This window comes from Peromyscus californicus, unplaced genomic scaffold (assembly GCF_007827085.1).
Source record: "Peromyscus californicus insignis strain IS unplaced genomic scaffold, ASM782708v3 Scaffold_19__1_contigs__length_69161282, whole genome shotgun sequence".
NCBI classification, from domain to species: domain Eukaryota; kingdom Metazoa; phylum Chordata; class Mammalia; order Rodentia; family Cricetidae; genus Peromyscus; species Peromyscus californicus.
In genome coordinates, this window is record NW_026294491.1 from 12,965,140 (window position 1) to 12,979,736 (window position 14,597).

The window sequence follows — 14,597 nt, forward strand, 5'->3', positions numbered from 1 at the left end:
GGGTTGAATTAATTTAAGATAATTTACTAACAGTTTATGATTTGATGGTTGTTTTTGTTTAAGAAATTCATATAGTCATTTTCATATTTACATATGTTTGGGCATGATGTATATTTACTTCATTTAATCCTTGTGATGATTTTAATGAGTAAATATCATTGGTCCCATTTTGCAAATGAGACCATATGGCTTAGAGAAATTAATGTCTCATGTAAAGTTACACAAGAATTAAATACCTTGGGGCTCCTAGAATTTAGCACAATATCTCATATGCAAAACTCTTTAATAAATGCTAATGAAGCTAATGAATGCTCTGTGAATATACAGAAGTGAGGTTTGAAATTAAACATATTCCCAAACTGAATGGTAATAAAAGTTCATTAATTGTCAAATCAGAAGATGGGGCTACTATTTAATATTAGTCTATGGATCTCAAATAATAGCTGAGAATTGTTGGTGCTACCTGAATCTATATTTGCTGAAAATTTTAGGCAAAAAAGTCATTTTGCATCAAGAATGAAAAAGCTTTTGGTGGCTCTATTTCTGATAGAATGCTGATAGGAGTATTCTTATTTAAAATTCATTTGTTTTTTTGTAACTTATAATCTCACACCACCAGAAACTGTACATTTTATATCAAATGATTCTATTGTTTTTCATAAACTCTTGAATCTATCTAAGAAGATGTGAAATACTATATAATGATGTTCCAAACCACTACTAAAGAAAGAAAGGGGACAGGACTTCATTTTGGTTTTCATAGTCAGTGATCACTTTGTGGGGTCTGGAATGCAAGACAGTGCATTTTTATTTATTTATTTATTTATTTATTTATTTATTTATTTATTTATTTATTTGTTTGTTTGTTTGTTTATTTATTTAAGGCAGTGCATTTTAACGTCACACACATATTGCTCAGTTTGAAAAACTCAAGTTGAGATGTGGACATCGGGTTAGGAGTGAGATGGCACTTGCTGATGGCCTGAGTTCAAGCCTTGGGACATATAGGGTAGAAGAACTCCCTCCGATCTCTACACACACTGTGGGATGTGTGAGCACACAGATACACACACACACACACCCACCCACACATACACACACACACACACACACACACACACTAAATACATAAATACATAAATAAATAAGTGAATAAATAAAGGCATAATAATAAATAAATAAATGAAATGTAAAAAGCTAAGAACAATATGTGAACATTATGTTTATATCTCTAGTCTTCAATTTTATATGCCTGGCACTTCAGCTAGATTTGTCTGTCCCTTGATAAAAATACAGATGCCCTGGAGAGGTGAACCCTGAGAGCAAAATAGAAGAAGAATTACAGGAAGGTCAGGAGGAAAAAAAACCCAGCATAGCCAGAGAACTAAAGTGTTATGTAGAAACATTTTCTTTGAAGCTCTAACTTTGCCTAGATGGTTCCAGAAACTGTTGGCAGGTTAGCTGCACTCGCCATCCCAGTGAGGACAACAAACGACATGCTCGTCATTCTGGGGAGGGACACAGAAGCATTTGTTTTCTGAAGTCAACCGATCCAGTCAAGGAAAAAGTAATTCAATAGTTTATGTAGGTTGTGTCCCACACGCCACTGCTCTTATGGCTTTCGGGCTCATCCTCCATCCTTTTTACTTAGTAAAAATGTTCTACTCATGCATGGTAATTTAAGTGACTCCTACCCAAGGTGGTTTGTTCATTCTTAAAATTCAAAGTTCACTGTGACAAGCAGTTTGATTTTACTAGTAAACCTTTGATTCTCTCTCTCTTCCCCCATCTCTCTCCTTCCTCCCTCTTTCCTCCCTCCCTGTTTCTCTGTTTCTCTCTCTCTTTCTTCTTCCTTTCTTCTTCCTTTCTTTCTTTCTTTCTTTCTTTCTTTCTTTCTTTCTTTCTTTCTTTCTTTCTTTCTTTCTTTCTTTCTGTCTTTCTTTCTTTCTTTCTTTCTTTCTTTCTTTCTTTCTTTCTTTCTTTCTTTCTTTCTTTCTTTCTTTCTTTCTTTCTGTCTCTCTCTCTTTCTTCCCCCATCTCTCTCCTTCCCTTCCTCCTTCCCCCCTCCCTGTCTCCCTCTCTCTCTCTTTCTTTCTCTGTCTGTCTATCTCTGTCTCTGTCTCTGTCTGTCTCTCTGTCTCCCTGTCTCTCTGTCTCTGTCTCTGTCTCTGTCTCTCTCTCTGTGTGTATAAAGGAGTTGAGCACATCTTCTTTGTATGCCCAGCTATTTAACTAACGTCTCATTTCCAGTATTCAGACATATCCAGGTAAATGTACCCTGATTTACCATGGATTATACCCTTACAAACACATTTAAATTAAAACCATTGTTTTATCAAAACATATTTAATACATTAATGTGCTGAGCCCCCAGACTAGGAACCCACCACACTGTGCAGCTCTGGTTATTTCCTTTTATTTCCAGGCATGCTGACTGGGGCTGAAGCTCCCCGCTGCTGCCCAACATCACTAGACACTATCATTGCATAATGAATGCCACTATGATAAAGCAGAAACTTCAAAATTTTAAGTTTATTTTGTATATGATACCTGTTGCTTCTGTACCATCATAAACCCAAAAACTTCTAAGTCAACCTATCACATGCAAGAACTGTGTGTACTAGTATTTATTCCATTGCCAAAATAACAAATAACCATATGCTTAGCAGCTCCTATGAAATAAAAGTTTATTATATAAACCTCTGAAGGTATGAAGTTCAGTCTCAGGTCATCAACCCAAAAGCTAGGCATGAACCATCTCTGCTTCTTCCTGGAAACTCTAGGGAAATATTGGCAGACTTGGGCTGTGTAAGCAGTGAGCCTGAGAGTTTGACCCCTGTGAAAGTAAAAATGTGAAGACTGACGCCACCCTCCTGTCCACCATTTTCGGTACCTATAAGTGTAGTAGCATTTATCCTGTCTTTCTTGCAAGTTTTGAATCACTTTTCTTCCTCTTTGATCTGACCTCTTTTACCCATGGTCCAGCCACCCTGATCCTCTTTAAAGGGTTGTGTATGTATTTTAGGCTTACTTTGACAAACAGGACTAAAATATTACCCTCTCAAGGAACTTTACTCTAATCGTATACTTTGCAAATATATAGTAATCTATATATTTTTTGAAATTTCATATTTACTTCTAGTCTACATGTGAAATTACCCATTTAAAAAGATTTCTATTAACAAACGTTAGCTGGAGCACCCTCTTTAATGCATTCCATAACTTCTTTAAAATCCATGTAAATTAGTTAAAGTGCTGTGAATGTGTCCAGTACACACGCAGACACCTGAACCTTCGTCTCATCTAGTAATACTTAGCTCCCTGCATGGCTAGCCAGTGAAAGAAAGTGTGTTTGGCTGTATAGTCTGCAGCAATTAACTCTAACAATGTTAAAGTTGCTCAAACATGCAGCTAATGGTGACGAAAGGACAGAATTCGCATGAAAGCCGCTTCCTTCCTTCCTTCCCTGTCTCCCAGTCACTGAGCAAGATGAATGAGGTTGGGACTCAGGCACTGGGGGCAGATGCAGTTACTTTAGCGCTACATATGAGGAAATCAGGATGAGACAAGAGGGCTATCTGCAGAGCTCCTATTATCAATAGTCCTGTCGAGAACTTTGCATGGATGCTTAATATCTCTGCTCAAGCAGCTCACTGCACAATGCTGTAAGGGAGCCATTCATCTTCTTACAGATCAATTAAAAGTTAATTAAAATGGCTAATAAGAAAAACCGTACTTCTCGACTTGTACTACATCAAAGCAATAAACAGTAATGGCCGCAACTTTATAATCATCTGTCCACAGTATACTCGTTTCAAAATCTACGTCTTACCGTGGCCTGATTTGTGGTGAGTTTTTTGGGCATGCGTATGGCTGGGAGATTGGCTGAAAGTCTATAATCAAATAAACACTTCAAAAATCAAAGCAAAGGTCTCATTGGAGAGATATATGCTAGGAAGACAAACAGTACATTTACAGCACTAAAATTAAGATTAGAGCATATGTTAAAGAAAACCAGTTATGTTGGGTGTTGGTGGCCCACGCTTTTAATCCCAGCACTCGGGAGGCAGAGCCAGACGGATCTCTGTGAGTTCGAGGCCAGCCTGGTCTACAGAGCAAGATTCAGGACAGGCACCAAAACTACACATAGAAACCCCTGTCTTGAAAAACCAAAACCAAAACCAAAACAACAACAACAACAACAACAACAACAACAACAACAAAACCCACTTATTTAAGAGAGAGGCCAGAGGCCCTGCAAAATCACTCACTAAGCAAATATATCTCTTTGAACAGTTGTGTGCATGCTTTTTCCATGCTCCATGTCAACAGAGCTAGGAATTGTAGTTTCTGGGCACTCAATTCATTCCCGATTTTCTGTTATATTGTTATTTTTGCTCATCGTCTTTTTAGAGGTCTAAATCTTTCTCTTTAGTAAATGAAGTCGTTGCTAAGTTTTCTACATCGGGGTCTGCCAAACTTGCAGAAACCTTAAATCTTTCGGTTTGTTTGAGAGTCTCTTCCTCTGTAGCCCAGGCTGCCCAGGAATTCAGCCTAGACTTGCGCCGACATGTCTCGGCTTCCTGAGTTCTGGAAATACAAGTGGGTGAGCTAGTAACGAAGGATTTTCCTGGGCAAAACATACTGAGAATAAACTTGAAAAGAAGACTAGCGGTGTGTGGCCTGCTGCTGAGACATCTGGGAGGTAGGTCTCCTATGGAATATGCCAGTAATGGATGCCAAGTTAAAGTGTATTTACATTCAAATTATTTAGAGAAACGTTATTTGTTTACAGTGACAAAATTCTTCTACCAGCATAGGATGTCACACACAGGGGGATATCCCAGTTATCAAGGAAGGTGTGAACCACCATGCAGAGCTCATTGTACCCGTGTGAGGGGGAGAGTGAGCTCGGTTCCTTCTTCGCTCATTCTCTGCCACTGTTTCAGAGGCTATGCCCCCTCCTCTCACTTAGAGAAGGAGCTGTAGGTGTTCCCGAGGAGGAGGTCAGCCGCACACTGGCCAGTACATCTTTAATGACATTGTTAGTAGAGATGCCTTTTGAAGATTATTATCTAGAAACTTCAAAATGTATATAAAGCAGTTGCTGATGGACTTCTCTACAGACGCTGACCTTTCTCAAGAGCTGTGACAACTCGTTTAAGAGGAAAGAAACAATTTAATGACTCAAAGTGAGGGTACAATTTTCCTCTCTCTGTACAAATATCTAATTACTGTTGCTAAATAAAAATGGACAGAGTTCAAAGTATCCCAAACCACAGCCAGCGCGAACAGTTTCCTGTACAGAACCCTGAGATCTCAGGCTGGAGGTCTCAGAGAGGTTTGGTTTCCCAGTTTCTAAACAGTTTTTCCAGACTTATTGAATGGCCTTGATGGAGCCTCTCCCGCCCATGTCCACCACCCCATCTGTAAATTGTTAGTCAGTGACATTTATCTCATGGCCTTTCATGGGCTCTGTATAGAGTTAACCACATGCTTAGATCACATTAAGTAATTAATCAGAATATCGTCCACGATTATGATTATTATTATCACATTTTCTGATCTCTATTAGAGGATTATTTAAGTGGATAGCTTGTGTCCTGGAATGTTTTCAGATATTTTGAAGGTTCTCTGGGAATTTCAGTGTTGTTCTGCCAAAGAACTCATATATAAAGTGCACTGTTTTTGCACATAGCAATTTTAATGTAATAAGTGATATTGATAAGGACATTCTATCTGATGCAAGTAATAAAAATAGATTTTTAGTTATTATAAAGAAGATTAATGAATATCAAAGCTCTCTTGGGTGTTTATAAATGTAGTGTAACAATTACAAAGGGGTGAACTATCATGGAGCACATAAAATGGGAGTGTATGTGTGTGAAAATGCATATCTGTGTGCATGTGCATGAGTTTATGTGCATGTGTGCATGTGTGAGGATACATGTGTGTCAGTGTGTGCAAGTGCATGTCTACGTGCATGTTTGCATGTAGGTTTATATGTATGTGTGTGTTACTATGGTAGAATACATGTTTCAGCATGGGTATGGGTTTATGTACCTGTGTGGGTATGTGTGTGCATGTTCACATGTGTGTGAATATGTGCATATCTGTATGTGTGTGTATGTGTATATGTGGATTCATGTGGATGTGTTCATGCATGTGTGATGGGTACATGTATATACACATGCATTTATACATATTCATGTATAAATGCATGTGTAAATACATGTACATTCATGTATATATGGGTACATGTATGCATTTAGGTATATGTGTTTGTATGAAAGAGAAACATCCCCATAAGTTCCTTTATTTGAACACTGGGTTCCCTGTGGTAGTGGTGTTTGGGAGGTTATGGAGTGTTTAGGAGGTGGAGTCTTGCTGGGGGAGGAATGTCTCTCAGGGTGGGATTAGAGCATTTACAGCCTCACACCGCTTCCAGTTCATGTTTTTTGTGTAGTTGAAGCTATGATACGTCAGCTTCCTGCTCTGGTCATCTGCGGCCATGCCTCCCCCGCTGGTATGAACTCTGTCCCTGGAGTTGTCAGCCAAATGAACTCCTTTTCCTAGGAGTCTCTTTCAGTTGTGGTGCTTTGTCACAGCAACAAAAAGTAATTACTATATCTGTGTACCTGTTATATGTGTGCAGGTACATGTGTGCATTTGTATGTGTGCATTCGTGTGTGTGTGTGGGGGGGTTCACGTGGAAACCAGAGGACGATCTCATGTGTTTCCTAAATCATTGCCCATATTATTTTTTGAGACAGGAATCTTACTGACCTGGAGCTCACCGAGTAGGCTAGGCTGACTGGCCAGAAAACTCCAAGGATCTGTTCATTCCTCCCTCTGCAGTGTGGGAATGACAAGCTGCACTAAGCTGCCAGACTCTTTCCTGTGAGTTCTGGGGGTTGAACTCAGGTCTTGTACTGACCAAAAGACCTCCTCAGCTCCGCAGCAAGTGCTACAACTGATTATGCATTATTATTATTGTTATTTTTACATGTAGATATCCACTTCTACTTGGGTTCAGATGATGGAACTCAGATTATCAGCCTTTTTTAGCAAATGCTTTTACCACATGAGCCATCTCCCAGACTGACACAGAGCTTTTTTTGATATACAAAGTCAGATATTAGATTAGACACATGATAGAGAAAATCTCAATGAAGAAGTGCACATGAGGATGTCATAGATATTGTCACTCAGAAATGTCAACTAAGTCTGTCCTGGGAGAAAGCACCTCAAGATGCTCATTTTCATTTTTGAGTAATTTCACCATGGCTTGAGAAACAAATGTATGTGTCTCCATGCAAGTGTTTATGACCTGGTCTTAAAAATCACAGCAGTGATACATTAAAGGGTGTAAGAGTTATCTCACACTAAGCATGCCTTTACTCATAACTACTGCAGGCTGTCCTAGCACGTTTGAAAAGATAAATTCTGCCCACAGGAATCAGTCAATAGTATTTCTACACATAAAAGGTTTGGCAGCTGCCCATATTTTTCTACAAAGCTATGGCTTTTTTAGTGTCCTTGCATTCTTTCCATTTTATCATGGGAAAAACCACAATTAAGCTGTTGTAAAGGGTTTAGCTATTTTCCTGGCTTGCATTGCTCCAATTGACTCCACCAATTTCAAATAGCTCTCCTTTCACTCAGGACCCCTGTCACCTTGTATTTATTTGGCTTTCTAACATGCTATAATTGCCTACTTACCTGCCTGTCTCCTACACTATACTTCAAACAGCCAGGGAAAGAAGTATGCCTTTTTATCCTTGACTTCCTATTCATATCTTTCATGTATGACCAACAAATATTTGTGGAATAAATGTTTAATTAAGAACTTCTTACCAAGCAATAGGTAGCTTTCTTGAAGGTTTTGCTGACTCCCCCAACATCCAAAGCAATTACTCCTGGTTACACAGTAAGTTGGGTTTTATAATAACATTCAAGAATCTATATGCTCTCCCCCTTCTCTGTCTTTATGCATTTATATCCACAACTAACCCTTTGACACAGTCTCCATTTCATTTATGTTATTAATGTGCTAGTCAGCTTTCAAGCGTCTGCAGTCTCCATGGTTTCCCTCTCCCATCAATGCTGCAGGCATCATCACTTCCTTCTACTTGTATTCCATCCTTGCTTTACTTCAGACAAGAGAGTATTGGAATAGCCCCATTGAAACATGCCACTCTTGTGACAGAGGGGAAAAGCAAGAAAGGAGCTAATCCAGCCCTGCCACTCCCTGTTTCTGCTTGGAATGAAACACCTCTACTATCACTTCATTGGTTAAGACAAATCACATGACTAAGGCTGATACCATAAGGTGGAGAAACCAACCTCAGAGGAAGATAAAAATAGTCGAGAAGCAATTGTTCCATCTACTTGCCTCATTTGTCCTGAAATGCATCTGGATCTCCCATGACTTCCTTGAGAGAAGTCTTTCTCTCTCACACTAAGCCTCAGGTAGTTCTCAATCTTTTCATTCAGCCTCCTGATCCTTCCTGCACTTAGCAAAACTCACTTTTTTTGCTGTTTCTAAGCACTGTGCGACTATATATTAGGTGTGAAAACTACAGCTAGAGTCAGGTGGTTACAGTGAGAGGCAGTATTAGAGAAATGAACCTGTAGGCTACTTGGAGAGAAGATAAGGGAAATAAGAAGTTGAAGCAGGGGTGGGAATGTGGAAAAAATTAAAACAGGCAGGCAAGTGCGAGGAAATAATCTCTGTGGGATTGGGTGTCTGAAGATGCCAAATTAAGCAAGTCATTTTAAGATGCCCTCCCACAGACTATAGATCATGTAATGAAAGAATGTAAATTAACTTAGGTAATTAAAAGGAGATCATCAGGCAGGAGGCATGCGGTCCTGTGCTTAAGTATTTACATACTCAATTATCACATGATGGAGGACAGTGTGAGATTAATGCTTTGGAGCTTCACAAAAGGGTTCAGTTCTTATTTTCACTACCAGTATGATGATATTTCCAGGCTCACTAACAGGCTTTCTACAATTCTATGATAAGTTTATTTCCTTTCTGCTCTCAGTCTTTTCCAACAGAGCTGGGAACAAAAAAAATAAAGCTCTAGGAAGGCTTCTCCAATAAATTTTATGTTTTTCCTCTGTTACTTGATGTCATAGTTTCTCTTCCTCTTGCTGTGATAAAAATGTCCTGACAAAAGCAACTCAAGGGAGAAAGGGCCATTTTAGCCCACAGTTCTAAGCTAATGTCCATCATGGCTGGGAAGTCATTGTAAAAGAAGCTTATCACATCCATGATCAGGTAGAGATCAAAATTCTCATGCTCAGCTCACTGTCTTCATTTTATACAGTGCAGGATTTCTCACCAGGAAACACGCTCACCCACAGTAAGTAGGTCTAGCCATTTCAATTAAAGAAACTTTAATTGTTCTCACAGAACTTCCAGCTCCCAGGGGATTCTAGATTGTATAAAGCTGACATAATTAAAAATCACCCTTGTTATTTCATAATTCTACAATGAATTTAGTATATATAACTCTATTCCTTGAGGTGGTGGATACCCACAGTTAGAAAATATATTTGGAATCTTTACCTTTGTTTTCATTCTTGAGAGCTATGGGCCAGGTCTAAGTACTAAATATTTTCTCAAAATAACAATGCTGGAGTGACCACCTGAGCCATATGCCTACCCTGCATTGATTGAGAACAGCAACCAGCAGAGCCATATGCCCCCTCCTGGACCAATTAGCAAGAAGAGCAACCACAGGAGCCAGAGGCCCCACCTTCACCAATTGGAAGAAGAGTGACCTAGAGCTCCACCTGTTCAGATTAAAGGAAGAAATGGGTAGATGTCTGTGTAAGAACACATTAAACAATGTAAAGAGCAATATGGTACATCTCAAAGCAGATGATCCAGAAGAAAATGACCTGAAAAAACTCTATGAAGATGATAGAGGCCCTAAAAGAGGAAATGAAAAATTCCCTTAAAGAAATGGAGGAAAAGACAAACAAAAAATTGGAGGAAGTCAAGAAATCTCTTAAAGAAAGTAAAGAAACCCAAGAAAAAACAAACAGGTGAAGGAAATAGTTCAAGACTTGAAAATTGAAATAGAGGTAATGGGACCAGGACTTATCCTGGGTACAGGAACTGGCTCTTTAGAGCCCATTCCCTATGGTGAGATGCCTTACTCAGCCTTGATGCAGGGGGGAGGGGCTAAATCTGGCCCCAACTTGGTATGCCAGCCTGTGTTGACTACCCAAAGCAAGCCTTACTCTCTATGAGGAGGGGATGGGGGTGAAATGGGAGGTGGGGGGATCAGGAGAAGGGGAGTGAGGGGGAACAGGGGTTGGTATGTAAAAGGAAAGAAAAAAAATTTAATAAAAAATTATTTAAAAAAAGACAAGAATGACAGAAAAAAAAATTAACAATACTGTCTTATGCCAGCTCCTCTAGTCCAATGAACTCCAATCATTTCCTGTTTATTACTTTTCATCTCAAGTGTATTGTCTCCTAGAAACAACAGGCATTTAAAGGGGAACACGGAATGACTTGCACAATTCTTTGGTCAATGCCTTATTAATATTTTCAGCAATTTTAACTATCCTTGTAATACCCATTTTTCATTGTTGTGATAGAAATAACCAACATGAACAATGTAGTCTGTCTCATTGTCTCGAAGATGTCAGTCTACCACAGCAAGGACATGCACCAGAGCAGAGCTGTTCCTGCCATGGTGGGCCAGGAAGCAGGGAATGGGGAATATTGACATTGGGATGGTTTCCTCACTTGCCACCTTTTATTCTGCTCAGATCACAGAGCCATAGGAAGGTGCTTCCATATTATGAGTGGTTCAGTGGTTCTTCTACCCTTAGTTATAGACAGCACACACTTAGTTAAGTCATTCAGACAGCTATTGGGATTAATGATCACAGTCCCAGGATGTGAAAAGCTCTTCATATGATGTCACACGCTTCATTGTTCTCGGACCTTTGCAGCCATGCAACATTTTCTGGAAACAATGCCTTCCTTCAGCAGCAGCATGTTGCTCCTATCTCAGTCACCCAACACATGAATGAATGGAAATTATTATTTTGTATTCACAGTGTTTTCTTATAAGTTGGTAAGTCTTAAATTTGTTAGAAAAAATTAAGGTAAAATATCCCCTTCTTAAGGTGAAAATTAAGTTAGCAATGACATCCACAATTCATTGTCCTCACACTAGTAACTATATGGCTATTCTGTTGCTTTCTTTGGCTTGTCATCCAGAATCCCTTATGAAAATATATTTCTGGTTTAGCATGAATGTAAGTGAGCATATTATTTTGTGGAGAGTTAATATAGTGGTTTAATTCCTCATACTCTTCCTAGTGTTGTTTCACTCCCTTTTCATTATCATTTCTCTAAAGGGGTTTTTTAGATTCTCTTATATGTAATTAAACACTCAAGAAATTTTATTAGTACAGATACATTGAAAAATATTTATATTCATATACACACCTGTGTTTAGGTGTAAGGAAGGTAAGATGTTCTGTATTTACTTCTCAGGAATGATATGTTCCTGCAGACATCTGTGTTCTCATCTCTCAGCCCCTATTCCTTCTTGATGTGACAGAGATACACAAAATAACATCATATGAGAGCCATCCTTGCAGGGCTCATTTGGTTGCCATGACTGTCTGAAGTTTGTGTCCATGTCACTATAAAGGTAACTCAGAGCAAGTGGAGCTGTCCTCAAGGAACAGTACTTTTTCCACAGTGATTGTACCCTGTGGGATTATTTGCTTGAACCAGATTTTCAATGCATTCATTTGCATTTTCTGTCAAGTTCAGATACAAAGTATTGTTTTCTTTCCTAAACTAATCACCTCCTGCCTATTTATTGTCAATGTAATATGCTACCTATTAAATACCTACATTATTCCAATCTTTACTACATGTCTTAATTGCATCTTATCCAGCATTATTTGCTATTAAATATGAGCATACCAAGGACTTCTTAGGAGCCTGCCCTAATTTTTGCTCTATGTATTATACTCTATCCCAGAACCTTTTATTTTACCTTGCTGTCTTTTGATTTACTTTTTGTATCAGTATTAGAATAATATAACAAGAAACTAAAAAATAAAAAGGCAACATTCTCTAATAAATACCTCCTAGTGCTCCATTACTATCAATGATTCTTTCAGTGTAGGTAAGCTGATTTGGGTACTTGTTTTCCTTCTTGCTGTGACAAAATACCTGACTGGAAGGAGGAAGGTTTATTTTGACTTATGGTTTCCATGGGATGTCACCATCTCAGAGGGGAAAACATGCCAGAGTGCCTTGATGCAGAGCCATGTGGTGGAGGCTCCTTACATGCTAGCATACCAGGAGGCAGAGAGTACACACAGGAATCAGAAGCAAGGATGACACACAGGGCCATTTCTAGTCTCCTCCCTCTGCTGGCTAGATCCACATCCTCACGATTCCATCACCAAACAACATTGTCATCCGAGAACAAAGGCTCATATCTGTTACATTAAAACCATGGCAACTATGTCCCTGGCCCCAGGGTCATGCCCATTTCCAAAAGCAAAATGTATCTGATGCAACTTCAAGGATCCTCACAATTTTATAGCTCTAACACTGGACAAAAGTTCCAAGCCTCTTGAGACTTCAGGCAAACCCTCAGCTGTAGGATCCTGTGATATCATAAAGGAAGTCATCCTAATATGCTGTGGTCCAGAGTAACATGCCCAGTTACCAAAGGGAAGAAAAGAAAGATAATAAGAGAAGAGTGGAACTAAAAGTCAGAAGGGCAAGTAATAAGTTCTGTAGCTACATCTCAAGATCTGGGGACAATCATGGCATCCTCTGAGTTCCCACAACTTGGGTAGCTCTCCATCTACAGCCCTGCCCCCTGCAGCACATAGAGCCTTTATTTGGACTGATTCCACCCAGCACCTGCAGCTTTTCTCTGCAGATATTCCTCTCCAACATCCTGCTGCTTCCATTGAAACATACATCTCACCAGCATGTCTTCACACATAGCTCTCTCAGGATCTCCATACAGGGTTCTGCTAATGCCTCCTATTGGCTAGTCTCACAAGCTCCTCTTGGTGAAAGCCCCTATGACCATAGAACCTCTTCATTTTGTACATCAGTGGAACTAGAGCCTTATAGTTGATGACAAATTCTTCTGCCAGGTGGAGATGTAGTCAAGCTCCCTTTGCTTTGAAGTCTAAGTGTATGAGCAGCTGAACTGGGGAAGAACATTTCCTTGGACAGTTTAAGTTTTTTTTTTCTTTTACTTTTCTGCATATCTATCTATCTATCTATCTATCTATCTATCTATCTATCTATCTATCTATCTATCATCTATATCATGCTCACTATAAAGAAAGGTCTTTTAGATGTGTTTTCATTCCCCCACCGGGGGGTTTTCTATGGGAGGGCTCTCTCAAAGCACCACTGCTATGGTCCCAGCAGATGTGTGTGGCTTCTCCTTAATGGCAACAATCCCTTCAACAGTCAACAGGTTCATTGCCTGCATTTTTCCTGTCATTAACTTCATCTATATTCACATTTCTTTAATGGCTCTATTATAAACCTTTTCACATTTTTCTGTTTCAGTTTGTGTTCCCTTGCATTGTAAATGTGCCCCAAAGCAGTGAGCAGCCAACTTGATACAGCCTGAAGGGTATTCTGTCTTGAAATTTCATTTATCAAATAAATTAGTTTTATTAATTTTATAATTTAGCCTTATTCAAAATTTCAGAAAAGTGGTCAACACAGCCAGATTTATTGTTTTACTATATCATCTGCAGCTTCTAGACCAATTCCTGGCAGAATCCTTTTCCTACTTGAGACCTCATGAGTCTGGTCTTTACTTCCTTCATTTCTATAGGCCTGTGGTGATTAGCACTCCCTCTAGACTGGCCCATTAAGCTCTACATTTTATAGACCCTGTCAGTCCTTCAAACTCTACCATATTTGCCTCCTGTAAAACAGTTCCAGGGGCCAGCAATCCACATGATCGGTTCATACAGCTAGAAGCCCCACTTTCTACTATCAATTTTCTGTATTAATTCCTATGTTCACTCCTGTGACAAAAATACCTGAAGCAACTTAAGGGAAGAATGCTTATCTGAGCTCACAGTTTTGTGGGGATTTCAGCACATCATAGAATGAGGGCGTGTGAGAGCTCACAGCAGCAAGAACATAGAGCCAAAGTACCTCACGTCTTACCTAGCACACTAGAAAGCAGAATGCACAGACCAGAAGCAGAAGTGGGTGTGACCTTTATTGCCCATCTCCTCACAATCAATCCACTTCTTACAACAAAGACCTGTGTCTCAAACATTCTAACATCTTCTCAAAGAGTGCCACTAGCTTGGGCCCAGATGTTCAAGAACATGGATCTGAGAGAAATGCTCACATTTGAACCACAAGCTCACACTGTCTCTAATACAACCACAAAATTAAAATAAAACTTTAAAATTAAAAGGCTTTCTCCATTTTATACTTCCTCTTACATTCACCCTTACAAAGTCACTGGGAAGATCACCTCATACATTTAATTTACTATCAATCTTTCTTGGAGTTAGCCCTCAAATTAAGCATTTTTCAG

General features: G+C 39.3%; 1 protein-coding gene across 11 annotated transcripts in view; it reads right to left on the bottom strand.

Annotated features, from left to right (window-relative positions):
- The window catches only part of Pcdh15 (protocadherin related 15), a 1,435,070-nt gene that overhangs the window by 189,566 nt on the left and 1,230,907 nt on the right, over nucleotides 1-14,597 (bottom strand). The gene's annotated exons all lie outside the window — the stretch shown is intronic.